Source organism: Microcaecilia unicolor, chromosome 4 (genome assembly GCF_901765095.1).
Source record: "Microcaecilia unicolor chromosome 4, aMicUni1.1, whole genome shotgun sequence".
NCBI classification, from domain to species: domain Eukaryota; kingdom Metazoa; phylum Chordata; class Amphibia; order Gymnophiona; family Siphonopidae; genus Microcaecilia; species Microcaecilia unicolor.
The window spans coordinates 298,182,864-298,199,273 of record NC_044034.1 but is presented as its reverse complement, the minus strand read 5'-3'; the positions used below and the strand labels follow the sequence as shown (position 1 = coordinate 298,199,273).

The 16,410-nt window shown below is 41.2% G+C and overlaps 1 protein-coding gene across 3 annotated transcripts in view; it reads right to left on the bottom strand.

Annotated features, from left to right (window-relative positions):
• Positions 1-16,410, bottom strand: part of DGUOK (deoxyguanosine kinase) — a 58,676-nt gene that overhangs the window by 11,537 nt on the left and 30,729 nt on the right. The window lies entirely within an intron of this gene.

The window sequence follows — 16,410 nt, the reverse complement described above, 5'->3', positions numbered from 1 at the left end:
ATACCAACACCCAACAGCTTATAAAACTCAGCAAGAAAGCCATCCGCCCCTGGCACCGTCAACATTTAATTGCCCAATGCACCTCCTCTGATTTAACTTGAAGCTCAAAAAGTCTCTGTCAACTGAAGTTATACTTGGGAGATACAAACTAAGTATATGTTACTTGACAAACTGTCCTATGCAGGAGGTGCATACAGGTTTTTTATAAAAAATGTATAATATGTCACAGATTCCTTCATCTGGTATGGCATCTCTTCCCTGCCTGATCTTGCAAGATTGCTTTTTTCTTCGGGCCTTCCCTAGCTAATCATTACGCTAGCTAAAAGTCCCCCTCACTTGTTCCCATGCCTATATAGTTGATACTTGTAATAATCAAGTGATTTAATTGTCCATTGATGAATTAGTTCATTCAAATGCTGTTTGCAAAGCCAACAACTGTTGTCTATGATTCTCGCCGTTGGTTTCCACATAGTGCTTGCATTGTGAGCATAATCGGCCTTCCAAGCGGAGAATTTCATGGTCCTGTGCTTTTTTAAACATAGCTGGCATAACTAATCTCCCCTCTAAGAACTGCTTTTGTGGCTTCCCAGTAGATCACTGGAATAGACTCATAATCTGAGTTATGTTTATAATTATTCCAACATTCCAACAGCCGTTTGAATCTTGGATCATTATACAATTTCAAGGGAAAAATCCAACTTAATTCTCTCCTCCCAGCTCCTGTGGAGGGGCATAAATGAACGGGGCGCCCAAGTTTTCCTGACGACATCCTCGCAGGATGTCCCCGTGAAGGGGCGGGGAAACCCGTATTATCGAAACACTGAGGGGCATAATCGAATGGGGATGACCATCTCTAAGGGCGTCCCGGCGAAGGGGCGGGGAAACCACTATTATCGAAACAAGATGGGCGTCCATCTTTCGTTTCATTAATACGGTCAGGGATGCCCAAATCTCAACATTTAGGTCTTTAGAGATGGTCATCCCCGATTTTCAGCGATAATGGAAACCAAGGAAGCCCATCTCAGAAACAACCAAATCCAAGCCATTTGGTCGTGGGAGGAACCAGCATTTGTAGTGCACTGGTCCCCCTCACATGCCAGGACACCAACCGGGCACCCTAGGGGGCACTGCAGAAAAAGCTCCCTTACCTTGTGTGCTGAGCCTCCCAACCCCCCCCCCCCAAAAAAAAAACCCACTCCCCACAACTGTACACCACTACCATAGCCCTTAGGGATGAAGGGGGGCACCTACATGTGGGTACAGTGGGTTTGTGGTGGGTTTTGGAGGGCTCACATTTACCACCACCACAAGTATAACAGGTGGGGGGGATGGGCCAAATTTCTGTAAAAGACTTTATCAAAATGGTTAGGGGCATAAACACTTACATAGTAATACCGACTCTTTAGCTATTGAAACTTGGCACATTACATATCATCCTCCTGGATCAGTAGAAAGTACTTTGATCTTGTCCGCAACACCCTTATGAAAAAGTATTGCCACCCCTCCCTTCTTATTTAATGCAGGTGCTGCTACATATTCACCCACCCACCACCGCTTTAACTTGGCATGCTCTACATCTGTTAGGTGGATTTCTTGTAAGAATGCAATACTGGCTTTGTGCTGCTGTAATTGTTGTAGTATTTTAGACAGTGCTAGAAAAGATGGGGGAAAGGAGTTGTTGATAAATTATTGTTAATAGACCTTGTTGAATAAAATGTTAACTATTAGTAACATAAAAAGGAGGGGGGGATAAAGTTAAAAGATTAATGAAGATGAGTAATATCGCACAATTATCGTACTTAGTGTATGTTGGTTGATTGTACTGATACTTACATTATGTAAACACCATTTTTGTGCTTCATTAATAAAAACTGTTGAAACCTTAGACAGTGCTAGAAAAATGGTGTGTGAAGAAGCCCTTAACCAAAAAGAAGAATTAAAAAAAAAACCCTCTCAAGATGCGCTTTGTATTTATTAAAATGGATGCCTGCACAAGCCCTGAACTACTTTGCCATCAATAACCAATTTGTTTACAACAAGAATGAAATAGTTACCAAGACATTGGCAGTGAAAGACACAGAATCACACAGAGTTTCTCCAGTTCTTAGTGGAAAAGGTTCTGCAAGATTATAAACTTAAAAAAGAACAGGTTCTATGTACTGTGTCAATGCTTCAAACATGCTAAGTACAATTAAACTAATGAATGCAGTAAATGAAAGTGACCAACAGCTAGAAGAAAATTTCAGAGATATAGGAATGTTTGAAATTGAAGAGCACGCTCCTGCAACCGAGAATAAAGCTTTAGTTGTTATAGAACAACAACAAAATAACTCTCCCAAATTCACCGCATGCACTATGCTGTACATACACTGCAGCTGGCAATAAGAGACAGTCTGCAAGAAGGACATGCTGCTGCTCTGATTGGCAAGGTGAGGAAAGTATTTATTGCTGCCAGAACACCTGAAGTTGATTACATTTTAAAGAGATTTGCCGGGAAAAGGGAAAATTATTGATCAAGCTACACATGGGGCAGTACCTACTTAATGATTCAACACTTGCTTGATCTGAAACCCTTTCTTGTGGACATGGCCAACCCTCAAGTGATGATATGTGGAAGTCAGTGAACATAAGTGACAGAATTGGAAGAGTTGCTTCGTTTACAATGACTAAAAAACACAATCTGAGGATTTAACACCATGCATATTCTTGAAGGACTGGAAGAACTTGATCTTCCATCTGTCCTAAAAAGGATGGCATTTCTGTTTCAATGAAATGGAGAGGCACAATTATTAGGGGCCGAAATTCAAAACTATTTAACCAGCCAGGAGCCGGTTAGTATTTTAGCGTCTAACTGCAGATATTCAACCACTGAATATCTGCGGTAAGGGGCTAGCTGCTAACTGGCTATATCACATGACACAGCCAGTTAGGCATGACTAGGCTTACTATATTTGCAGACACAAAAATGAGGTCACAAAAAATAAAAATGTTTGCTAGAGAAATATTTAATTGTAGCAAATGTGTAGATAGCTTTTAGTTAATGAACACATAATAGTGACTGACTTACAGAACAGCAGTACACAATAATCTACTTTTAAAAAACTTCCAGGCATGAATTTGACTGAGCCTAAGCGTACTTATCAGAAGAGTTGATATCCCTCAACAACTCTGGCTGGCTTCTGAGATACGTGTAAAAGTCTTTGCATTACATATGCTTAAAGTTGTGCTGCACAAACAAAATTCCTTGACAGATTCAACCAGCAGGGAAACAGAGAGGAGATAGCAATGCCTTTCTCCCTCTTTAGCACCCCCATTTGTCCAGACTAATAGGACAGAGATGGTTTCTCTCATATGGGTAGGTGTGTTGGTCATAGGCACATAAAAGAAAAAGAGGATATCTTCCTAAAAATTAAAAAACATAGAGGATATATCTGAAAAAGTCAAAAGGAGGACATGTCCTCTTAAAAGAGGATTTATGGCAACCCTTGGCATGGATATTCAGTGCCAAATCAGTTATGTTTAGCGGTTAAAACAGGCCTGCTATTTATACAGCCTATCTTTAACCAAGCAGCACATAACCAGCTAGTGCTGAATATCGGCTTAACCCAGTGGTTCCCAAACCTGGTCCTGAAGGCACTCCAGCCAGTCAGGGTTTCAGGATACCCACAATGAATATTCATGAGATCAATTTGCATGCTCTGTTTGAGGTTGAAGTCAGGAAGAATGGGTTGCAATAATGTCACAAGGAAGAAGTTGTGGAGACTGGTGACACTGCAGCACTAACATCAACTGAGGATGAATTTGATTTTGATAAATAGAGTGGAGGAGTGGCCTAGTGGTTAGAGTGGTGGACTTTGGTCCTGGGGAACTGGGTTTGATTACCACTGCAGGCACAGGCAGCTCCTTGTGACTCTGGGCAAGTCACTTAACCCTCTATTGCCCCAGGTACAAATAAGTACCTGTATATAATATGTAAGCCGCACTGAACCTGCTATGAGTGGGAAAGCGCGGGGTACAAATGTAACAAAAATAAAATAAAAAATCTGGATCAAAGAGAATGTACAGTGTCTCCATATAGAAAAAGATACCTCCAAACACAGAGAACAAATTGAGTAAATTTCAACTTAATTTCTCACTTGCACTAAAAGAAGTTGACAATGTTGACTGTTCATCAAAACCACCAGCCATTCCTTGATATCCTGAAATTGTTAGGGATGTTGCCCTGGTGGTTACTGCTTTACCACCAACCCAAGAGGTTGTTCTCTGCTTTGAGAATAATCAGATCAGATTTGAGGGCATCCATGAAGGAGGATCTGACTGAGGTGATTCTTTTTCTGAGGACAAATTCTTCAAAGATTTATTAAAAAATTTCTCCTGTGGGCTACTATATTCCCCAATTTGTTGGCTTGAGCTGGATATATTACAATAATGTAAAAGTTTTGATAGTTATCATGAAGATATAGATCACTTTGTAACTTATAAATTGATATTTTTTCCTTGAATACCAGTTTTTCTCTATAAGTTGTTAATTTTTGCTTATTATTTTGAATTACTTATAAATAAAAAACATTAAGTGCGTAACAGTGTATTGCATATTTTTTTTGTTTAGGTTCTTTGTTCAAATTTCAAATAAATATATGTAATAGTATATTACTCCTTATTTTGTAATAAAAAATATCCTATGTTTCTGTAATTAATTGAATTTCTCTTAGATTTACTATATATAGTAGGAGTTGGAGTCAGATAGTAGAAAAATAGAGGAGTTGGAGTCAGAGTCAAGGTTTGGTGTACTGACTTCACAGTGTACTTACCATCCACCTATCCCCAAAACTTGTGTGATTTAACAATTCTTCACAGACTGTCAAAAAGGTCAACTGTGAAACATTCCAATTCCAACGCAATTTAACAGTTACCACTGAACACCGAGGGCCCTGTTTACTAAGGTGCACTAGCGTTTTTATCACATGCTAAAAATTAGCGTGCGCTAAAAACGCTAATGCGTCTCTAGCACAGCTTAGTAAACAGGGCCCTATATCTTCTTCCCTGAGGCCAGCAGACTTTGACACTCCTATTGGTCTCCTTATTGTAAACAAAATCAGTCTTATATTCCCATCAGCCACCTTTCAGCACATTATCAAGTCTCTGTTAGGGCAGCCAGCCTTAATGCTCGTCTCACTATGTTCTCACAAATATAACAAGGAAAAAGAGAAGAAAATTTTAGAATCCCCGAGGGCCACATGGCCAAAGTCTGTATCACTAATGTTAAGTGAGTCTTACTGTCTTGCCTATACCCTTGGCAAACTCTGCATTCAGGTGATGTTCAAGTGTCTGGGTCAAATAATGATGGCTGTTTTCTACACACAGTCACAAGGACCTTTTCCTACAAGCGATACAGTTTCCTCGATGATCGCCTCAGGTTCCTGTTCGATCTGAACTCATATTCTTGTCACAAGCCCAGAGACCTCGCAATCCAATCCAATTTACTAGCAAGAAATGAGAATCAAGATGTCCCAATATTTGTGTTCTGTAGTGTCTCACCCATTCTACCTTCATTAGCTGCTTCTCCAAAGCCCTTCTGGGTTAAAAGGATTGAATGCTGCTAACAACTCATGTACCTCTGTTTCTCCCTAAGTCACTTGCAGCCTTGCTGGATACAATAAAGCAAAGCGTATATTTGACCATGGAGGGTACAGCAAATATTAGCAAATCCTTGATGCTGTTGCTGTCACCTTAGCTCAACAGTTCTGGAACAAAGTACTTTCCTGTTTACATAAGAAACGATTTTTCCTCCATGGAGGGCTTGTAAGATAGAGGTTTATGTGCAAAGTTTAAGTTTTGAAATCACCACTCCCGGCCAGGTGGAATTAGGCTGCTTGGCCTCAAGATGATTGCCCACTCAAATCTCAGGGGGTCCCAGATGGTCAGGAGTTTTCAGCAATGAGCCAACCATATTTCTAGGAAGCCTGTAGTTCACTATCAGCCAATGGACTCTGGTAAACCCACCAGATTGTTTCTTCTAGACCTGTATCCAGGTCTTCAACTTTTCTTCAAAGCAGAGACAAGTATTTTTGCATTTGGGCTTTGCAAATCCTCCACCATAGTCATGCGGTTCCTCCAGCTCACTGGTCCATTGCTGATATGCGGTGAAATCCATGCTGAGATTATCCAATTTCTCCTGCATGTGATCCAGTATAGAATCAATGGGAAGCAGCCGTTTGTCCAGAATATATTCTATTGCCGCTGTTAATTTGGCAGTGACCTCCTACCCATGCTGAGCTGACTGACTGACCTACGAGGCTCTGGGGTGTGCCATCTTGTCCTCGGGCACTTTGCTTCTTTCCCTTTTCTGCTTTTTTGTTGCCATCATTGCGTTAATTCATGTACCGATAGCTCCCCAAAGCTCTGTATCAGTCCTCACTGCCCTGTGTATTAATTGGAGGATCGTCTATCAGTGCGATTTGGGGGCATTCAAAAGGGATGGAAGGAGAAGCCCTTTTTAGCGACCACTTCTGAGCATAACATCAAGTGACCTTCTAAGCACATATACTATTAAACCAAATTAATAACCTGAAAAAAATAAACAGAGCATTATTTTCTTCTGAAAGGTAAGTAAATCAGCGACATCCCACATTTCTATGGGTAATCTGTTCCAAAGAGTATTAGAAAAAGAGGAAAAAAGACCAAACGTCAGTTGGCGTGGCTAAACAGTAAGATAAAGGAAGCTATTAAGCCAAAAAACAATCCTTCAGAAAATGGAGAAGGGAACAGACTGAAGACAATAAGGTAAAACATAAGGAATGTCAAACCGAATGCAAAATGGAGATAAGGAGGGCTAAGAAGGACTTTGAAAAAAAGTTAGGGTTAGAAGCAAAAACACATAGCAAAAATCTTTTTAGGTATATTAAAAGCAGAAAGCCGGTGAAAGAATCTGTAGGGCTGCTGGACGACTGTGGTGTTAAAGGGGCGATCAGGGAAGACAAAGCTGTAGCGGAGAAATTGAATGAATTCTTTGCTTCGGTCTTCACCAAGGAGGATTTGGGAGGGATACCGGTGCCGGAAAAGGTATTTGAAGCGGACGAGTCAGAAAGGACTAACTGATTTCACTGTAAACTTGGAGGATGTAATTGGGGCAGTTCTGCAAACTGAAAAAGTATTCATTCCAGAGTATTAATAGAGCTGAAAAATGAACTTGTGGAGCTACTGTTAGTAATATGCAATTTATCCCTAAAAACAGGTGTGGTACCGGAAGATTGGAGGGTGGCCAATGTAACACCAATTTTTAAAAAGGGTTCCAGAGGCGATCCGGGAAATTATAGACCGGGTGAGTGACGTCGATGCCGGGAAAAATGGTGGAGGCTATTATTAAGAATAAAATTACAGAGCACATACAAAAGCATGGGCTACTGAGACAAAGTCAGCACGGTTTTAGTGAAGGGAAGTCTTGCCTCACAAATCTACTGCATTTTTTCGAGGGGGTGAAACAAACATGTGGACAAAGGGGAGCCGGTGGATATTGTATATCTAGATTTTCAGAAGGCGTTTGACAAAGTGCTGCATGAAAGACTCCAAAGGAAACTGGAGAGTCATGGGATCGGAGGCAGTGTATTATTATGGATTAAGAGCTGGTTAAAGGATAGGAAGCAGAGAGTAGGGTTAAATGGCCATTATTCTCGATGGAGAAGGGTGGTTAGTAGGGTCCCTCAGGGGTCCTGTGCTGGGACCGCTGCTTTTTAACATATTTATAAATGACCTCGAGATGGGAGTAACTAGTGAGTAATTAAATTCGCAGTTGACACAAAATTATCTAGGGTTGTCTCATCGCGGGAGGACTGTGAAAAATTACAAGAAGACCTCGTGAGACTGGGGGATTGGGCGTCCAAATGGCAGATGAAGTTCAACGTGTATAAGTGCAAAGTGATGCATGTGGGAAGGAGGAACCCGAATTGCAGCTATGTTATGCAAGGTTCCACGTTAGGAGTTACGGACCGAGAAAGGGATCTGGGAGTCATCGTGGATAGGACGTTGAATCTTCAGCTCAATGTGCTGCGGCGGCTAAGAAGGCGAACAGAATGTTGAGTATTATTAGAAAAGGGATGGAAACCAAGCATGAGGATGTTATAATGCCATTATATCACTCCATGGTGTGGACCGCACCTGGAGTATTGTGTTCAGTTCTGGTTGCCTCATCTCAAAAAAGATATAAGGAATTGGAGAAGGTGCAGAGAAGGGGCGACAAAAATGATAAAGGGATGGGACAACTACCCTATGAGGAGAGGTTAAGACGGCTAGACTCTTTAGCCTGGAGAGAAGGCGGCTGAGAGGTGTTATGATAGAGGTTTACAAAATATGAGCGGGATAGAGCAGACAGATGTGAAGCGTTTGTTTACGCTTTCTAACAATAATAGAACCAGGGGACACAAGATGAAATTAGAATGTGGTAGGTTTAAAACAAATCGGAGAAAGTTTTCTTTACTCAGCACGTAGTTAGACTCTGGAACTCATTGCCGGAGAAGGTAGTGATGGCAGCTGGCCTTGCTGAATTTAAAGGGGGTCTGGACAGATTTCTGAAGGAAAAGTCCATTGATCGTTATTAAATTTTGGGTTCTTGCCAGGTTCTTGGGGCCTGGATTGGCTGCTATCGGAGACAGAGTGCTGGGCTTGATGGACCTTTGGTCTTTTCCCAGTGTGGCAGTGCTTATGAGTAGGTGTAATTACTGATAAGCTCTTGTAAGGGCTTTAACTTTCCTGACTGCTTTTACATCAGGAATGACATATGAAGTACATAATTATGAATGCACAGGTCCAACTGAAACTTAAGGAGGTAAACACTAGCTGTTGCCATTCCATAAACACCAAAGGAATTGTGTTTAGAAAGAATGGATCCGTGGAATCTTAGCGGAGATTGGGTGGCAAAATCGGTAATTGGGCAGCAAAACCAATGCTGGGCAGACTTCTACGGTCTGTGCCCTGATCGTGACTGAATAGATATGGAAGGGCTGGAGTGTACATTTTAAGAGGCTTAGATGTTAACTTCAGAAATTTTAGTACAAGTACAGTGCTGGGCAGGCTTCTACGGTCTGTGCCCTGAAAATGGCAAGGACAAATCACACTCGGGTATACATATAAGTATCGCATACGCTACTTTCCATCTTCGATATCCTTGTAAATGTATAGTCAGATTCCAATCAGTTAAATATGTTTTTTTTCGAGCCATTTTCCGCTTACAGAATTCCTTGTAACCAACGCTCTAGGGGTTGAGAGAATATTTATTGACATTTATATAGCCTCTGTTAATAATGTCACTTCAATGTAGACAGGTTTCTAAATCTTTCAGGAAAATGTGATAAGTTTTTCTCCACGATTAGTAATCTTGGATTAAAAATGAGGACTTGAGTATATTTACAAACTAATAATTTTACTTTGTTAGTTTTGTTCTTCATATAATTATGTTTGTATTTCATACTTTTCTATACAAGCTTAGGCTTGATAAAGATTATATATCAATTATATTTGAAATAAAAATTTAAAAAAGTAATCTCATACCATGTATAATGAATTTATCTTGTTGGGCCAGACTGAATGGACCATACAGGTCTTTATCTGCTGTCATTAACTATATGTTTCTATGAATGGATTTAAAACTAACAATTTTATTTTATATTAACCTAGAAATTAATCTATACCAATGTAAAGCTATAAGATCTGTTGTGATATGATCAAACCATGATATCACTAATAATCTTGCTGCAGACTTTTGAATGATTTGCAACAGCTTAAATGTTCATGTTGTAAGCCCCACATAGCATTTAACATAATCAAAGCATTAAAGCATAAACAGACAGTTTGAAAATCCTTTGTTGACAACAATGGCTTTAATCTTCAAAAGACCCATATTTTATAAAAAGCCATTTATACTGTTTCTTCACTTGATACACTGTTGAATGGCCATACAGTACCTCTCCTAGATATTTAACTTCCATTCTCACTGGAAGCTCAGCATCACTCAACTTAACAAATTTTTATTAATGTTTTATATTTTTATAGAAAACATTATAGCTTGCCCTATTGATTCTAGGTGGGACATAAAAAAAATAAATCAACAAACAAAAACAAAGAAAAGGCAATAAAAGAATCCATATAAAATACAGAGGTTCATTTGATGTCGTCCAAGTCTGAATTGGGACATTTTTCTCATGTCAAAATAATGTCTGAGACATTTTCGATCAGGAATAATGTCTGGGTTTCCCTTTCAAAAATGACTCAAAGATGGATGTTTTTGGACAGAAGATAACTAAAAGAAGAGGCATTTCTCCACAAAGTAGTCCCTGCAGATCAGACAGGCAGCCTAGTGGTCAGTGCAGTGGACTTTAAACAAAACTAGGTACAATTTCCACCATAACTCCTTTATTTTGTATTGTAAGTCCTCCAGGAACACAATAAAACCTACTGAACCTAACTGTACATCATTACAATTGCTTTCCATTCTGCAGGTGTAATTTGGTGGTTTTGGAGGGCTCACAATTTTCATCACAAATGTACTAGGTACTAGGATCCCTTTGTTCACACTGCCCTGACCACTATGCTAGTGGGACAGCAATCACTGGGGGATTAAGCATGGGTCAAGCCTTAATCCTTCCAGTTGTCAGCTGGTCAGTCAGAGAACCTTTTTGTAACTGAGGTGTGATTGAAACATGTCTAGATAAAAACGTCCTCCTTTTTTTTTGCTGTAGACTTTTCTTACTGTTCCATTATCGCTGAAAGACATCAACTTTTGGGCCCACACTAGTCCCACCCAAAACATGCCTCCAACATGCGTCCTTACTATTTGGACAAACTACAGTGAAAAATGTTCTAATTTTGCATTTTGAAAATTGTGATGTAGACATTTTCTGAAGATGGACTTTTTTTTGGCCATTTTGAGACTTCTACAGTGGGGGAAATAAGTATTTGATCCCTTGCTGATTTTGTAAGTTTGCCCACTGACAAAGACATGAGCAGCCCATAATTGAAGGGTAGGTTATTGGTAACAGTGAGAGATAGCACATCACAAATTAAATCCGGAAAATCACATTGTGGAAAGTATATGAATTTATTTGCATTCTGCAGAGGGAAATAAGTATTTGATCCCCCACCAACCAGTAAGAGATCTGGCCCTACAGACCAGTAGATGCTCCAAATCAACTCGTTACCTGCATGACAGACAGCTGTCGGCAATGGTCACCTGTATGAAAGACACCTGTCCACAGACTCAGTGAATCAGTCAGACTCTAACCTCTACAAAATGGCCAAGAGCAAGGAGCTGTCTAAGGATGTCAGGGACAAGATCATACACCTGCACAAGGCTGGAATGGCTACAAAACCATCAGTAAGACGCTGGGACGAGAAGGAGACAACTGTTGGTGCCATAGTAAGAAAATGGAAGAAGTACAAAATGACTGTCAATCAACAAAGATCTGGGGCTCCACGCAAAATCATCACCTCGTGGGGTATCCTTGATCATGAGGAAGGTTAGAAATCAGCCTACAACTACAAGGGGGGGGAACTTGTCAATGATCTCAGAGGCAGCTGGGACCACTGTCACCACGAAAACCATTGGTAACACATTACGACATAACGGATTGCAATCCTGCAGTGCCCGCAAGGTCCCCCTGCTCCGGAAGGCACATGTGACGGCCCGTCTGAAGTTGCCAGTGAACACCTGGATGATGCCGAGAGTGAGTGGGAGAAGGTGCTGTGGTCAGATGAGACAAAAATTGAGCTCTTTGGCATGAACTCAACTCGCCGTGTTTGGAGGAAGAGAAATGCTGCCTATGACCCAAAGAACACCGTCCCCACTGTCAAGCATGGAGGTGGAAATGTTTATGTTTTGGGGGTGTTTCTCTGCTAAGGGCACAGGACTACTTCACCGCATCAATGGGGAGAATGGATGGGGCCATGTACCGTACAATTCTGAGTGACAACCTCCTTCCCTCTGCCAGGGCCTTAAAAATGGGTCGTGGCTGGGTCTTCCAGCACGACAATGACCCAAAACATACAGCCAAGGCAACAAAGGAGGGCTCAGGAAGAAGCACATTAGGGTCATGGAGTGGCCTAGCCAGTCACCAGACCTTAATCCCATTGAAAACTTATGGAGGGAGCTGAAGCTGCGAGTTGCCAAGCGACAGCCCAGAACTCTTAATGATTTAGAGATGATCTGCAAAGAGGAGTGGACCAAAATTCCTCCTGACATGTGTGCAAACCTCATCATCAACTACAGAAGACGTCTGACCGCTGTGCTTGCCAACAAGGGTTTTGCCACCAAGTATTAGGTCTTGTTTGCCAGAGGGATTAAAATACTTATTTCCCTGCAGAATGCAAATAAATTCATATACTTTCCACAATGTGATTTCCGGATTTAATTTGTGATGTGCTATCTCTCACTGTTACCAATACCTACCCTTCAATTATGGGCTGCTCATGTCTTTGTCAGTGGGCAAACTTACAAAATCAGCAAGGATCAAATACTTATTTCCCCCACTGTATATGCTTTGAAAATTAGCATCACAGTGTCATTCATTAATTGTTATCTTCTACTGGCATCAGGAGTGTTAAACAGCTCCAAAGACATGCTGAAATAATATGTTTTCAAACATTTTTCTAAGCCATAAGGCTTTAAAATACATCTCATATTGTGTGGCAGAGTGCTCCAAAGTTTTAAGCCAACAATGTAAAAAACGGTTAATCTGAATTCTTCTAAATGTACTGATCGAGAAGAAGGTACATCAAAAAGATCTTGTGAAGTAGATCTTAAAGAGTGTGAGGGTTGATATATATGGAGGCTTAAAGTGGATACTTTTGAAGCATTACTATTATTATTTTGAAAACAAACATCATTGATTTATAAAAAAAAAATTAAAAAATCAATCAGAAGCCAATGTAACTTAATCAGGATGGAAAACTATGATCAAAATGAGAACTACCTCCAATCAATCTAGCTGTAGCATTCTGTGTCAGCTGAAAGGCTCATAATCAATGTTTGGGCAGTTCCAATAATAGGGCATTACAATAGTCCAATGGTTCCCAAACCTGGTCCTGGAGGCACCCCAGAGAGTCAGGTTTTTAGGATACCCACAATGAATATTCATGGGACATTTTCATGTAAATCTATCTCATGAATATTGATTGCAGTACTATCAACAATCACTCTACATTGACTTTAGACAATTTACAACTATTGAATACAAAAATTATATAAAACACTTTTTCTCCCCCCATTCATTGTGCTGAAACTCTGACCGGCTGGGGATGCCTCCAGGACCAGGTTTGGGAACCACTGAAATAGTCAAAATGTGGGTTTAAAAACATTTATCGCTTTTTTCCTTTTTGTAGTGGCCGCTGCTGCTCAACAGGAGAAGCAGCCGCAGCGGCCGGACAGCGTTACCACAGGCAGCTGCAGGTGGCGAGGGGGTTTGATGTGCCGGGGAGGGGAGGGTCGCTGGACATGGATGGCTGGAGGGGACACAGAGGAGAGGGAGGTGGGGAGGGGGTCCTGAGACCAAGAGATGGGGGTGGGGAGGGGGCCCTGCGAGAGGGGGGGTGGGGGCTCACACTCACTCACTGTCTCTCACATACACTCTCTCTCACACACTCCCTATCACACACACCCAGTCTCACACACACAGACACTCTGTCTCTCACACAAACACACACACACTCTGTCTGTCTGTCTCTCATTCTCTCTCTGACACACACACTCTCTCTCAAACATACACACTCAGAGGAAAACCTTGCTAGCACCCGTTTCATTTGTGTCAGAACCAGGACTTTTTTACTAGTATTAAATAACACGGCAGATAAAAATGGAATTCTGAGGAAACCCATAGAAAACTTCATGACATGTAGAAGATTGATTTCCAGAGGTCACATAAAACGTCTTCCAGACAGGTAAGATGAAAACCATTGTAGTATACACTTCCTAAAACCAGAGATTGCAAACGATTCAACAAAAATAGATGATCAATGGAATCAAAAGCAACAGAGACGTCTAGCAAAACTAACAAACAGAACCCTGATCAAAACCAGTTTTGATAACATCCAAAGTTGAGATTAGTAGAGTCTGGGGCTCATTTTCAAAGCACTTAGACTTACAAAGATCCACAGGTTACTGTGGAACTTGGAAATCTAAGTGCTTTGAAAATATGCCTCTCTGTATCCTGTTGTGATAAAAATCCAAATTGACGAGGATCCAACAAATCATTTAATTGAATAAAATCAAGTAGCTGATCATAAGCTAACCACTTAATCACTTTAGCCAGAAATGGTAACGTTGAAATAGGTCTATAGTTTTAAGGAAGACATGGATCCAATTTCAAATCTTTTAATAAGGGACATACTGCAGCTTTCTTCAAAAAACCAGGGAGAGAACCCAAAAGAAAAGATTTATTAACAATTTTCACTAAAGGATTTACTAGAACATCATGAAATCCTCTGATAATAGATGAACAAGGACCTAAAGGGCAAAGGTGTCGCGCTTCTCACCTGCGCGTCCTTCACGCCGCTCCTCGCGGCTGGGTCGCTCCCTGGCCTCGCCTCCTTGAGAGGAAGCTGCGGCCGTGCACACTACCCTGACCAGCGGGACAGCATCGGCGCGGGACTCCTTGCCCCGATGTGGTCATCCCTGCAGTGGGAGCGCCGGCCATCTTGGCAGCACCGGCGCTCCTGGAGCAGCTAATCTCTTTCGGGCGCGGAGCCTGGGAACTCGGGCCCTGCCTCCTATGCCCGGATTGGCTTTCCCTGTCCGGACTCTGCCTCCTCCTGCTGATCAACCTATCGGGCTCTCCATGGCCAGCTGACGTCAGTCTCCCTGCCCTTGCCAGCTGTAGCTTGTCTCTCTAAGGGAGGGGGCTTTATTAAGAGCAAGCCTTCCCACTTGCTTTGCTTCGGCTTCTACTTAGGTAGAGTGACTGGTGCGTTGTTGTGTTGTTTCTTCTTCTGCTTGCTGCCTGACCTGATTTGACCTTGCCTGGAACTGGACTACTGTTTTTGCTTGCCGCCTGTCTTGAACCTTTGCCTGGAACTGGACTGTGTCTTTTGCTTGCTGCCTGCCTTTGAACCTTTGCCTGGACCTGGACTGTGTTTTGCTTGCAGCCTGTCTTTGTATCTTTGCTTGGACCTGGACTGAGCTTTTGTTTGCAACCTGCCTTTGAGCCTAGCCTGGACCTGGACTGTGCTTAGCCACCTGTCTTTGCCCGGACCTGGACTGTGCTGCGGAACCTTGGGTCGTCATCTCCATTCCCCAAGGTAAGGTCAGGGTTGTTCGGCTGTTAGACTTTGTTTGATACAAGGACTCACTATCCTACTCCGGGGCCTGACAAAAGGGAAGACTGAACCCTAGCAGGAGCATCACTCATGTGAGAATCAGCAACTAAACAAAAACGTCAAGCAAGAGTCTAAATCTAGAGAGCAAACTCAATAGGTAAAGACTCGTTTTCAAAGACACAATCTTGGAAACTTTAGACAAAAAAAAAAAAAAGTAGTAGCGAACTCCTGACATGAAACAGGACTAACTGAGCCTTTAGGATTAGAACAATGTTAGTCTCAAAAGAAACTATAAGAACCTCTGTTTTCTTAAAATTAATTAACAAAACCATGTTTAAAAAAAAAAAACTCGTTGACCATTATTTGGAAGCAAATAGCAGTAGATATTCAAGCTATACCATTTTTGAAACAGTACATATAACATTATATCATCAGCAAACTGACGATAGTTAACACCAATATTTAAACACCTCACGTGATGGCAATAAATATATATTAAATAGTAAGACTGAAAGACAAAGGACCCTGTTTACTAAGGGTGTTTCTAGTGTTAGTGTGTGCTAATTTTTAGCACACTTTAAAAACACTAGCACGCCTACAGCGCGGCTTAGTAAACAGGGCCCAAAAATTAGACAGTATGTCAAACTGGTTTTCAATGCAGGAGGACTGATGCAAGTTCAGCCTTAAACTGCTGTTAATACAGTCATTCCACTCCCTGTCTCAACTACCGCAACAATATCTGATGATCAATACAGTCGAACGCTGAAGACATTTTAACAAACATTAACAAGAAAGTGGTATCTGGGGAGTCCAGCCCTTCAACTAGCAACAAATAGTGAAACTTACAGGTTCACTATACTGTGACTAACCCTAACCTATGGACAAAGAATGAAAAATTGTAAAATGCAAAGAATGAATATAGCCCTATGCAACAAAGAGAAACCAGAAAAGAACATAAAGATCAAAACTATTTTATCCAAATTGTGTTTAATTGATACTAGTAAATCTTTAAAAATAAACATATATCTTCACTTTAACACAAGCAAGGTTCCAAAAGTAATGGTGTAGCCCAATGCTGCTAGGAGTATGCAAGGGAAAAGCACTTCTTTTTTT